At 42.7% G+C, this 11,146-nt stretch overlaps 1 pseudogene; it reads right to left on the bottom strand.

Annotated features, from left to right (window-relative positions):
- Positions 1–1,751: 1,751 nt before the first annotated feature.
- LOC101413742 (suppressor of cytokine signaling 5-like) lies at positions 1,752–3,433 on the bottom strand (annotated as a pseudogene).
- Positions 3,434–11,146: the final 7,713 nt, after the last annotated feature.

Raw genomic sequence — 11,146 nt, 5'->3', positions numbered from 1 at the left:
TAAGAACACCAAACATACTTTATTAGCAGTGAAAAGCAGCCATAACAAGGCACAGCAAGCAGAAATATACATTAGCAGTCAAAGGGTTAGTGTTGCATACAAACATAGATTTTATTTTTTTGTAGCCTTGGCGATAGCCATGGGGGGTATAAAATAACATTCTGTAGCAGCAGGTAAGGAAACTAAGGAGCACTCACCAGTGGTACAAAGCACATTGAAAAAAAGACACGAGAATGGAGTTGATTACTTTAGTGCAAAATGCCTAGGAAAGAACGGTAATTTCAGTTCAATACAAAGAAGCAAATACTAGAATTCAGTATTTCTTCCAAAAAGAGCATACTATTCTAAGTGACAAAAAGGTGCTAAGTAAAGTTATTTACAGATCCAACGTTGTCAAGTACCTTTAAATCTGTAATTTAGTTTCTGGCTTTCCATTAAAATTAACTGCACTGAAATTCTACAAATTATATTTCAGCAATTCAGCTATAAGAGTTTACGACAGTGATGAATACCACCATCCAAATTATAATCTCAACATCAGTAACCACTGTAGTTATTATTATCTGACTCATCTGGACATCATTTATCCTCATTTTCTTTTTTTTTTTTTTTTTTTTTAAAGATTTATTTTTATTTATTTAATTCCCCTCCCCTCCCCCGGTTGTCTATTTTCTGTGTCTTTTTGCTGCGTCTTGTTTCTTGTTTCTTTGTCCGCTTCTGTTGTCGTCAGCGGCACGGGAAGTGTGGGCGGCGCCATTCCTGGGCAGGCTGCTCCCTCCTTCGCGCTGGGCGGCTCTCCTTATGGGTGCACTCCTTGCGCGTGGGGCTCCCCTACGCGGGGGACACCCTACATGGCAGGGCACTCCTTGCGCGCATCAGCACTGCGCATGGGCCAGCTCCACACGGGTCAAGGAGGCCCGGGGCTTGAACCGCGGGCCTCCCATGTGGTAGACGGACGCCCTAACCACTGGGCCAAAGTCCGTTTCCCTATCCTCATTTTCTTCATGGTTCACAAACTCAAGGGCATAGGAAAAGATCCAACTTTAATGAATCAACAATTAGTCTGCACATGTCAAATTAAAAAAAAAAAAATCACACTCAGGACTACATTGCAGAAGCTATTCCAAATGCCTGTTTAAGTTAAAGCGCTCATTAAAAAATTAATACTGAGGGCCTTTAAATAAATTTCTCCTAATAACTTTATAAGTTTAAATTTTAAGAACTACTATTTAGAAAACCTGGTTTATGTAACAGTACCTTTTGCAGAAGAGAAAAGGACACTGACTAGAAACTATATTAACATTTAAGTGAACTGCACTATGCCCTTGAGGCCAGAAAATTGCATTTCTTCTCAAAGGAAAGGCAGTCTTTGTTTTTTGGACTTCCGAGGCTTGAATTATAATACCTACAAATATCACTACTTTTGGAAGGTAATAGAAAAATTCTTAGAAAAAAAATAATAATTTCAAACATTAGTCACACTGTTGAAATACTCATCCAATATTAATTTGTTCTTCAGTAAGAAATAGAATTCGTCATAGCAAATGCCCCAGAGTGCTTCACTCAGTTACCAAGGCCATTAAAAACCAAACCTTTAGCTAAATGTTTTTGCAGGCCTTCCTGAACACCTGTAGCTCTCTCTGTTGTTTCAATAGGCACCAGGTTTATTTGAGTAAGTAACAGCAGATCACACCTGACAGACACTATCACTAAGCTTACATACTGTACTGAAAAAGCCTAATACCGATACGTGTGCTTGCTATAGGTGTACTGTCTGATGCACATAAAAACAGATCTAGTTCATGCCCTTTGGGGACAAGAGAGTTTACTTTGCCTTGACTGGTTCTCATTCTAACCAGCGAACCCTAACTTTTTATTTATAGTGATACTCTTTTTAAAAATCCTGTAACATTGATGGTAAAGGGAGTCCATCAATTCCATCATATGTAGTGCATCTGCAGATTACTGCACGACAGATATACTGCAGGCTAAAAGGAAAAGTCCTATTTAATGATTTAGTAAGCAAAGTTTCAAAAAACATGCAAGAACTGGGATCTTTGTAATATTCCAAAAGTCCTGTTAGAGTGGAGGAGTGAAATACACATGGGTCACGGGCATCAAAACTAAAGTTGTGCTTCCACTGTTCAATGCGGGCATGCAGGGGTCTGTTGTAGCGACGGGAGCTCACAGAGAAGAGGAAGTCCTCTTGTGCAGAGCCCCTGAGCAAAAACGTGCCTTCAGGTTTCCCTTCAAGAAGGGCTTCTGCTTCATATCGGTCCATCACTCCCCAATAACAGGGATTACCTGTAATCTGGAGCAAATCAGGCATGAGGCAGTGTATGTAATTGATCTGTGTACAGACTTTCCAAGCTCCCTGTCTGCTAACATGGGCATGGCTGTCTCCAGATACCTGGCGTTGCTTCTGCCTACATGACTGCAAACATGGGGTGGCTGTGTCCTCTTCTGAGTCACAATTAGCTTGCGGAATTGCAGAATTGTCCCCAGTTATTTCAGTCATTCCAGGAGCTAACTTTGGTCCAAGTTTATATAATGGATTAACCTGTGCAGTAGCTTCAAATGTATGTATTTGTGCATTGGGAGGGGGATCAACCCCTTCTTCAATACTAAGCCATCTTCTCTCTCTAAGTCTATCTTCATCTTCTGTAGAAACCAAAGACTGATCAAATGTATCAAAAAACGTTGAATGTGGGCTTACAGGAGCTGTATGCTGTTTAATCAAATGCCATTTTTGGGCTAAATCTGAGCCAGAAGGAAAGGGGCATTTCTCAAGCATTAATTCAGAAATATGTGTTTTTCTTTTATTAGAAAAGAGGGGTTTTGACTGCTTGTTATAAATTCTCATGGGAAAACACAACCCAGCAGTGTCCTACAACCTTTGTCTCAGAGAGCGACTACCTACGTTTCTGCTGGAAATGCTATCCATATCGTGTACAGAGCTTACACCATATCGCCTTTCTCTCCTTTGAAGTCCACTTCAAGTTCTACCAAACTTTTTATCAGTATCCGATGAGCTTTGTGTCTTTGTAGAACAGGAATGTTTTTTCTTCCCACCCCATGGAGCATGTCGAGAATAGGAGTCTCTTTGTGCAAGTCTTGTTCCTGGGGTGACACATGAATCACTATCATTTTCAATACTTATTTCAAGAATCTGAGGAATTTCAGTGGCACAATTTTGGTTTCTCCTTGAAGAATTCTTTGAAGGGCTTAATCCCAGTTGTAAGGCAACATTTTCTCTTAAGGGACTGCTTTGTTGCTGAGGAGTTGAGTCTCCTATACAGATACTCTTCTGATTGACAGACAGACACCTGTTGGAGCTCATGTCCACATGTTTGCTACGGCTTCCTCCCTCATGACTGAAGAGATTCTGACACCTGTATTTGAAGTTATTCCACATTTTTCCCACTTTATCCATTGATTATAATATCGTGATCAATAGCAGGAGGGGCTTGGGAGAGGTGGGATTCCTAGCAGCCAATCTGGAAGCATCTAGGTAAAGGCAGAAAGACGGAGGCTGGGAGCGCTGGGGGGAGAGAGGGGTGGGCCCAGGAGTCAGGGAGGTCCCGCCGCTCCGGTGCGCCCTGCACGCGGCTGCCATTTTGGAGTCAGGCAGCTGCGACAGCCGGGTCTGGCCCCGAGCCTAATGAGGCTTTTTACCATTTTTATTTTATACTTATAATGTTATGTTTATTTTTTGTACTTGTGCCTTTATCTGCACCACATGGCAAGACAACAGACACCAATGATATATTGAGCTCTTTCTGCTAAACAAGTATTTAAGCACTAGGTAAGAATCATTATAAGAAACACTACAATTAACACAACTTGGCACTGTCTCTGTCCCAGGTAACTCATACTGTATAAGAGGGAAGCAGGTGTGGCTCAAACAGTTGGGCACCCGCCTACCACATGGGAGGTCAAGAAGATGAACAAGACAGTGAGTTAACATGATGGGCTGGCATGGCGAGCTGACACAAGATGATGCAACAAGGTGACACAACAGAGAATAACCAAGAGGAAGCACAATGAGAGACACAGCAAGTGGGAACAGAAATGGCTCAAGCCATTGGATGCCTCCCTCCCATGTAGGAGGTCCCAGGTTCGGTTCCCGGTGCCTCTTAAAAAGAAGACAAGCCCTGCTTTTGCCTTTTTCCCTCTGCCTGGAAGACCACACAACTTAGCCAAGAACCTAGAGAAAATCCAGTAACATATTTGGCAATTGCTAGCCAGGAGGTATTGGTGAGTCACTAAGGATTACAGCTTGTTTAATGCCCTCTTTTGGTTATCATTTTAAAGGAGTTTGCCTATGAGCCCCCACAGGACATAATCCCAAGAGGGAGGGGGCCAAGGCATGGGACCTCTCTGCATCTGCGCTGTGTGCCCAGGCCTGTGAGATCTGACCTGGCTGGGAGGTAGGGGTACAGGGAAGGGGCCATAAGCAGAGCCCTGCCAAGGCAGGGGTTCACAGGCTGAGGTCCAGGCATTGCAAAGCCACTTTTTCAAGGCTTTGAAACAGCACTGGCTTTGCCCTTGGGCCTGGCTGCCATTGCCTTCTCCTGCCCTCTCCCCTCAGAGGTGTCAGGGGCAATGAAGGAGAAGAGCCTGGAGGTGTAGGCCACCTTCCTATGGACCACACCTGACTGGGATGGGGTGGGAAGGCAGCAATGGGCAGGGCCAAAGTGGATGCCAGATGCCGCGCAAGTTCCTTCCCCAGGGGGTCATGGACCAGGGCTTCCTTCATAATTAACCTTGACCCAAGTTTAATCTCCTACTTTCTACTACTGAATTTCTCATTACAGGTTTGTAAAGTGCTTTGGAATGTCTTAGAAACTATAAAACTGAAACTGTATTTGCTAGTGAGTTTTAGCCCTATCCCTGGCATGAGGAAGTTATTCCTTCAGGGTCCCAAGGCCTGTTAGCTGGAACAATTCATTTCTAATCTCTTATTGGCCTTTTGATGGCTGATCTAACTGGGAACTTCCCAGGCAGAAGCGTTGTAAACTAGGACTGCTTTTTAAGACCTTTATAAAAATAGGTGAAGAAGTTTTTTGCTCTTTCTCCAAGAAGAAGCAATTTTTGGCTTGGCAGCTTCTGTCCTAAATCTATTTGTTCTGACTTCCAATCCCAGAATGGCCCTGGAAATGCCCAGTGGCAGGGGATCTGTGATTCTCAGGGTGGCGGGAACCACAGTAGTCAAACATCCCTGAGATTTAGCTCAGGTGCTTCACTTTGGGTAACAGTGTGGTTAGTCTCGTATGCTGGGATGCCAGGGGTGCTGGGAACCAGAGCAGTAAACTCTGAATGTACCTGAAGACATTCCTTGGGCCCTTCAGTTCAAAGGGCAGCCAAACATCCCCTGAGACTTAGCTCAGGCACTTGGGTTTGGACAATTGCTCTCAATGTCTTCCACCAGTTCTTTGGCTTGGGCACTTGGGTCTGAAGTTTGAAGTTTTCAGGCATCCCCCAAGACCTAGGTCAGCCACAGGAATGCCCATTGGCAGGGCTCTGGATTAAATTCTCAGGATGCTGAGACCAGAACATCAGCTCCAAATTATTTAGATTGCTGAACGTTTTAGTGAGACTTGAAATCTGGGACACTGAGTCAGTTGACTAATAAGCACTTCTTCATTCTTCCTAGAATGGACATGGTCTCTAGCCCACCAACAGCCTCCCCATAGGAGTGTCTTCCCAGAGATCAGGAAAATTTGCCTACTGCTGGTCTATGTGGCAACAATATAGCTGAGCAGCCTCTGTATGGGACCCTGAATTCCAGTCAAACCAGTGTAAAAGAAGAGGACAAATCTATCTGAGGGCCAGAAACCTTATGTCGTGTCTCCTTTTAAAAAAAATGAGGAAATATACCTCAAACATTCTTTAACTCCCTTTTAAGGAACAGCCTTCTCAGTTTTTAACTCCGTTGTGCCTATTACAGGGTGTGAATAGGGATCAAGATCCAAACTGGTTACTAAACCTCTCCTGCAAAGTGAAAAACCTCAGGTGCCATCAATTAAGATGAAAAAGTTCCTAGAAATGCTAAGGATATAAAATTCGCTTGTCTGTTTTAATCTATGCTTATCTTTATGCTCAACTTTGAAATCTGTGTTTAACAGTTTCCTTGTGCCTAATAAATCAGATATGAGGTTCACCTGTTACAAACTGGATAATGGTGAAAGATAATCTAAAAATGAGTCTTCAAATATCAATGCTGTCTTGCAATTGGATTCAATGTATAAATCACAAGTGGAATTGGTTCAACTGCTAGAAAAGCAGAAAAACTTAGCAAAGGTGTTACTATAAAATTCTTGTGGCTTAGTAAATGAAGGTTCATAATTCACCTTAAAGTAAAAACTTACTAGAAACTGTAGCTAAGAGTTAAGATCATTATATAAATGGGACATTGTCAAACTCTCTTGTGCATTCAAACCAGGCCTTCAATACACTGCATTTTCTGCTCCATTTGAGTTATTGGCTATGTTGGTCACTGACCCCTAAAACAATAAAGTATCTACTGTTACCAGATTTTATTGAGGTTCTTGGCTATGCTGCAGATATGAATTTCAAGAGAATTCTGGATAAGTTAGGCCAGTAATTTATTCAGGTAGTGAGGGAAGCGAAATGGGAGAAAATAACAGATCCCAGGGGTCCCAGGTAGAGAGGAAGGGGTTGAAAAGGGATAAAGAGGGCTGATTGCAGACTACAGTTCCCCATAATAGGTTATACTTATGTGGCCACCTGGCAGAGGAAAAATGGCAAAAGCAGTGCGCAGAGGGCAGGAACAGGTCCAGAGGAAGAGAGCAGGGTGTGAGCATGGTCAGGCCTTGAAGTTTGCTTTATAAACTATTAATTATTCCACCCCTTTGCTAATGGCAGGGGAGAGGTTCCAGCTGTTTGTTATTTTGATTGATCACCCCACCTATCAATTCCCAGTGAGGGCCCAATGATAAAGTCCTTTGGGAATATCTGGGGCTTTTCCTTGCTTTCAGAAGTCTTTATTCTGGATAGCAGAATCTTGGGGGTGGGGGGTCTTCCAGCAGCCATCTTGGAGGTTACTAATATCCATGTGGACTCTCTGCCAGGTTCCAGATCTGTCTATTGATTCCCTATCTCACTAGCCTGCTTCACTACTACATCTCTGATTGTATTGCTGAAGTGGATGGAGACTATGTTGCAGTTTTGGACTCCTGCAGCAGCCAATGATGGCTTGATATAACAAAATGTACAATGAATAGCACCTCCAGACTGGCATTGTTTCATAGTGCCAAAGGGTGCTATGCATCAGGCCGGTGGAAAACTGGAGCCTACCTTCCTAGCCTCTCTCTAGAGCCAATTGTGCTTCAGCAGGCTGGCTGTGTGAAGGACATGCCAAATGAAGCAATGATTACAAGAGTGATGTAACTAGATCTTAGACACAACTGGCATTATGGCCTGCTCCTATGGAGACGTAACATGTATGGTATCGCAAACCTGGAGTTTAAATCTATTCATTGCAGCTCAAAAAGAAACTTATGCATTGGGTTAATGCATTAATTAATATTAAGTACTGTACCTATATTTCTCCTATTCTAGGTATATGCCTCATGATTATGGTGGTATCTTTTCTATTCTAGACCATATGCAGAGGTATACTGAACATGTTATAATTCCTGGTAAATTCATTTTTGAAGTAGTTAATGAAAATGCCTAAAAGATAAAAAATGGCCACCTTGCCTGAGAACAGTGGAGGCATCAGCCCTTTTAATTTAAAAAAGCCATCAAATTAACCTGGGGATGCCCTCTCAATGTTCACCCACACCAGGTGAAAGACATGCTTAACCCAGGTCTCCCTCCTAGCCCTTATTCCATAATCTGTCCCACTCATATCCTGGGAAGGACTGACAAACCCACATGCCATCCTGCCAGGCCTAAGCATTTCCCACCAGAAGGTAAACAGCAAATGAGGTGACTAGGACCCCGTTCAGCTTAGCCCCTTAAAGATAGTCCATGGAGAACTTTTCCTCACTCAGGACCTGGAAGCCAGGTTCTGATCAAAACTTGGCAAGAAAACAGGTCTCACTCTGAATTAAAGCCAAAATGGAAGGAATCTTACTCTGTAGTATTGATCACTCCCTCAGCTGTTAAAGGTAAAAGAATTCCCAGCTTGGTGCACTTATCCTGAGTGAAGCCAGCTGCCCGAGGAAGTGCCAGCTCTCCAGAAGCATCTCATGGGATGTATGAGTGCCAGTCATTGAACGGCCTGAAATTCCTCTTCAAGAGACAAAGCCTAAGTAGTGTCTGTGCCAAAGCCAGCTGTTCCCTCTCATTCTAGCCCAAATGCCTATTCTAGGGGGTAAGCAAACCAGACACCCCTTAAGAAACCTTGTCTGTTTTCATTTCCTATAGTTTCTTCCTATACAATAACTAAAAGGGCATTGTCTCTTCTCATCTTCTTCTTAGCTGTCTTAGGCATAACCATCACCATGGAAACCTGGGATTGACAATTTATACCAAGCCCCATTATATACTGCAATCTCTTAGAGTTAACCAACAGCGTAAAATAACTGAAGGATGAATGCTGTTTCCCACTGTAGCAGTTTGATATTATTAATGAATTCCAAAAAGAAATATTGGATTATGTTTGTAAACTGATTTTTTCCTCTGGGCATATTAGATTATATTGGATTCATAAGCTTACTTGATTATGTAATTGTGCCAGTAGGGCATTAAGTCCCCACCCTTTGGTGGATGGGGACTCACAGATAAAAGGCATGGCAGAGGACAGAGCTAAGGGCTTTTAATGTTGGAGTTTGGATGTTGGAGTTTTATGCTGAAGACTTAAGCTGGAGCCCTGGGAAGTAAGCACACAGAGAAAGAGAAGCAAGTCCCAGGGAGGGAGGAACCCAGGAAGCCTGAACCCTTGCAGACATCAGCAGCCATCTTGCTCCAAATGTGAAAATATTTTTGTGAGGGAAGTAACTTATGCTTTATGGCCTGGTATCTGTAAGCTCCTACTGCAAATAAATACCCTTTATAAAAACCAACCATTTTCTGATATTTTGCATCAGCACCCCTTTGGCTGGCTAATACCCCCACCAATTTCAGGAAGATGCAGCCTTTATAGGTACCTGGCCTTTTCTACTTCTGTGATCCAGTATCCTTTAAGCAGGACCACTTATCCTCAAAATTCTAATCAAGTTTATTTCTTCCATAATCAAAATCTTGTTAGCGATATAAGGACTACATCCAGCTTCACTCTGAATGCCGGATTCATCTTCCTCCAACTGCAAATAGAACAGTTAGAGGGTTTTACACCTTATCAGGTAGGCCTACTGACAGGAATGCATGACCAAATATCAGGACCAGAGATCATGGATGAAGAAAGGTTAATTGAAGACATCCTGGATATGTTACTATCATGAGCCAACATGAAGAATTTCTGAGCACTTTTACTCATCTTTCAAGAGGATAACGTGATCAAAAGGGGAGCATTTGGAACCAATTCTTCAGAAAACATTGATCTCAGTAAAAATGTACTCAGAAAAAAAAAAAAGAAGAAAAAACAACTAAACTAAATGACCACCATCTTGGAAATAAAACCATCTTTCTTGGTGTGAATAAAAGCCAAAACCTTGGCAGTTCATTTCAAGGTGATCTGAATGGAGTAGGAAAGGTGATGGTAAACAAATTTCCTAGACTTAAAAGATTCGGGCACAGTTGAAGAGATTAAGCCCCCAATGGACAAAGATTTGCTGCTATTTTCAAGAGAAGCGGCACAGGATGTAAGCACTAGTGGTTTGTTATTAAATTTCTTCTGTGGACCAAATTACTCCTGAAGTAAAGCCAGGTTCACTGTAAAAGGAGCAAACAGGTGGAAGACATACTCGGAAATGATGTTCAGCCCTTCTCACTTGAAGAATTTGATAGAAATAGATAGTGTGATGCTAATCCTCAAATTCATTCATGCTGCAGAGATGGATACCATCAAAGAACTATCCAAGCAAAAAACAAAAACAAAAAAAAAAAAACAAAAATCAAAAAAAGGGAGCGAAAACACCAACACAATTATAGCTAGTAATAAAGGGAGAGAGAGGATGGCCTGATTTCTGGATTCTGGGTGGTGTGATACTCCCAGGTGGCTGATTTCAAGCTACCAATGTGATGTGACAGGATGCAGAGCTGGGAAGAGAAGCAAGGCAACACATAGGTGGTAGTATTTCCACCCAACAAATAAAATGGGCATAAATAACCTCAAGAGCATAATAATAGTAAATGTAGTAAAATAATTAGGAAGTGATACACTTAATATCTATTATCTATGCTTTTCATACATAATTTATTGAGCTGTAAATTTACATAATTTAATTTTAAATAAGGACAGTGTTTAAGAACTGTCTCACAGTAGTCCTGAAATTTTAACAGTTAGCTCTGGTGAGTCTTTGATAAGCCGGATCCAGCACACCCCTAACTTGGGAGCACTTCCCTTGACTTGGGAGCACTTCCCTTGTAAGGGGATGGCATTTCTCAGGTAACTTCTAACTTCATAACTCCTCTACTAAAAGAGAAGAAGGTCCTGACAGTAGTAAATCTTCATATACATTCTTTCAGCACTCACAACCACCTTACTCTAATACACAGAAGAAACGGAGGCCAGGTGCGATTAAAGAGTTTGCGGGGTGGGGTGTTGGGCCAGCCGTGGTGGTCAGACCGTAGGTCCGAATCCAAAGCTAGGAATGGACGCTTAGAAGTCATTAGTGAATCCACGCGTCTTCCAAATGCGCAAACACTTTGTTTGGAAAAGTCTGCTTTATGCTCAGACCCATAAGGATCCTCACTCAACGGGCGCGCGCCAGAGAGGAAGGAGAAGGGAGCAGGTGGGGAGAAGGAAGAGGGGGGTTGGGGAAGAAAGGGGAAGACGGCGGGCATTGTTAATGGTGTAATCGTACACAAGTACTTTGCACCAGAAATCCAATCAACACTACCAACCCGACCCCAGGAACGTGCCCATGGCCTACAAGAACACTTAATTCAAAAACTGTATTTCTCCGCTTTAGTCAGCACCAAAGTCTTCATGTCTTCTGCGGGTGGGGGAACTTCTTGGGCACTAAGAAGTCTTAGCGCAACCGCGAACCCTCCACCCACAATGCGCTTGCGC

This window comes from Dasypus novemcinctus, chromosome 13, assembly GCF_030445035.2.
Source record: "Dasypus novemcinctus isolate mDasNov1 chromosome 13, mDasNov1.1.hap2, whole genome shotgun sequence".
NCBI classification, from domain to species: Eukaryota; Metazoa; Chordata; class Mammalia; order Cingulata; family Dasypodidae; genus Dasypus; species Dasypus novemcinctus.
The sequence above is the reverse complement of the archived record's forward strand: the minus strand, read 5'-3'. Positions and strand labels throughout refer to the sequence as shown.